Here is a 2,500-nt window from a genome sequence, read left to right as displayed (position 1 = left end):
CCCACCGAGACACTCAATAAAGAGCACCCTGGTAGGATTTCAACGGGGTCCGCCTCGGGACGCACGAGCACGCACGAGGCGGTCGCACGCCTTCAGCTCGCCCCACCGGCAGGACGTCCCACGATACATGCCAGTTAAACACCGACGGGCGGTGAACCAACAGCGTGGGACACAAATCCAACTACGAGCTTTTTAACCGCAACAACTTTAATATACGCTATTGGAGCTGGAATTACCGCGGCTGCTGGCACCAGACTTGCCCTCCAATAGATACTCGTTAAAGGATTTAAAGTGTACTCATTCCGATTACGGGGCCTCGGATGAGTCCCGTATCGTTATTTTTCGTCACTACCTCCCCGTGCCGGGAGTGGGTAATTTGCGCGCCTGCTGCCTTCCTTGGATGTGGTAGCCGTTTCTCAGGCTCCCTCTCCGGAATCGAACCCTGATTCCCCGTTACCCGTTACAACCATGGTAGGCGCAGAACCTACCATCGACAGTTGATAAGGCAGACATTTGAAAGATGCGTCGCCGGTACGAGGACCGTGCGATCAGCCCAAAGTTATTCAGAGTCACCAAGGCAAACGGACCGGACGAGCCGACCGATTGGTTTTGATCTAATAAAAGCGTCCCTTCCATCTCTGGTCGGGACTCTGTTTGCATGTATTAGCTCTAGAATTACCACAGTTATCCAAGTAACGTGGGTACGATCTAAGGAACCATAACTGATTTAATGAGCCATTCGCGGTTTCACCTTAATGCGGCTTGTACTGAGACATGCATGGCTTAATCTTTGAGACAAGCATATGACTACTGGCAGGATCAACCAGGGAGCTGCGTCAACTAGAGCTGAGCAGCCGGCCGCCCGGGAGTGTGTCCCGGGGGCCCGCGCGAACACGCAAGCGTCCGCTCAATCATTCTGCAAACAGGAGGAGGCTGAGCTCCCCTGCACAATACACCTCGAAACCCTCTCAGGTCCCGGCGGCGCGCAGCGCCGTCCCAAGTACTTGGTCGGGTTCGAGAGAGGCGCAATCGCCCGGAGTTAGGCGAGTAGACGCTTTCGGTGCGACCACCCGTGCTCCCAACTGAGCTTGCCGCTGCCGACAGAGGCCCGGGAGCGTGCTGTCGTGGCATTGCCGGCGGGAGACAACACGCGCCACCTACGGTGACCGGCAGCTCCAACGCCAGCGCCACAGAAGGACAAAAGCCCCACTTGGGTGCCGAAGCGAACTCTCCCAGCACAGCGCACGCGCCAACACATCCGCACAGCTGCGATACAAACCACCAGCGAGAACCGCTGGGGCGACCGAGCAGCAGACGGCGTCGCGGCGCCGAGCGCCGGGCGGCGGCGCATCCTCAACGCACACAGTCCTCAATCGGACCAGCACACTGAAGATGTCCACCGCGCTTCGCACCGGGCCCGCGAGGACCTACTTTGGCCGCACGGCGCCGCGCGCAGGGTGCGCCGGCGCGCAGCTGCGACGCCTGCCGCGTCCGTCGGCCGGCGCGCCTGCCACTGGCCGCCCCCACCAGCCGGCTGTAGCGCGTGCGCCCACGCACCGCGCGGCCAGCACGCCGGGAGGCGCCCCCTCACCGGCCGGGGACGGTCCCACCCAGCCACCGCCGCGTATCGCTTCACACCCAGATGCCGTTCAGTTTCGTCGGCATGGTGGGTATCGCTGGAACAACCGGTTAGTACCTCAACCTATCGTCGCCATCACCGATTCACCCCTAGCGAGAACAACCGCACCACAACAGGTTACCATTTGTTCATTTGCGTAACTTCACCAGAAAACGCAGGCGTCCATCGCCATTTGCAACTTCAACGATTATTGCATGCCTGTGTCAGGTGTCACGCCACACTACGTCTGCCCACATACACGCAACAAAATGTGCACGCCTAGACAATACGTGGAAGGTGGCCCCCGTACGTATGCGATGTCCATTGCTCGAACGACTGTCAACCGGCCTCTGTAGCATGTCGCAGATATGGAACGCGGTGCACCATGCCATCACGGTGTGTGAGGAGAGACGACTAGGTCCGAATACATCAACAGACAGCTCATGCTGATCGCCATCCACGGCGTCCGTTCCTCCCACACGTCTCTATGGCGTACCACACTGCAATCCAGCTCTCATAGGGAGACGACACGTAGCTGCGTGCACAATATTTGCACTGTATGGTCCGCCGTTTTTGGGCGCAGTCGTTGTGCGGTCACACATGTGCCACGATGTATCATTCAGTACATAAGGACGAATGTGCAGTACAGATTGTGGTTCACGCGTACGACATCAGCGGACAGTTGACACAGGCCGCACCACAACGTAGCCTGAGTACGTCGCATGCGAAGGGCATTGAACATGCAAACTTCTCACCAACCAGCTTGCGAAGGCAGGGGGCAAGGTGGGGACGTGGGGAGGGGCGGCATGTACGTCCTGCTGCCATCCACATTACAGTGTACAGCAGGAGCATGTGGAAAGTGAGCAAGACTTGCAAGGTGTT

At 58.6% G+C, this 2,500-nt stretch overlaps 1 non-coding gene across 1 annotated transcript in view; it reads right to left on the bottom strand.

The window, feature by feature from the left end:
- Positions 1-830, bottom strand: part of LOC124762416 — a 1,909-nt gene extending 1,079 nt beyond the window's left edge. Inside the window, exon 1 of the ribosomal RNA XR_007012510.1 lies at positions 1-830. This exon is cut by the window's left edge and continues 1,079 nt beyond it. This is a non-coding gene — a ribosomal RNA (small subunit ribosomal RNA).
- Between the last annotated feature and the right edge of the window lie 1,670 nt (positions 831-2,500).

This window comes from Schistocerca piceifrons, unplaced genomic scaffold (genome assembly GCF_021461385.2).
Source record: "Schistocerca piceifrons isolate TAMUIC-IGC-003096 unplaced genomic scaffold, iqSchPice1.1 HiC_scaffold_60, whole genome shotgun sequence".
Taxonomy (NCBI): Eukaryota; Metazoa; Arthropoda; class Insecta; order Orthoptera; family Acrididae; genus Schistocerca; species Schistocerca piceifrons.
This window is presented reverse-complemented; position numbering and strand designations above follow the sequence as displayed.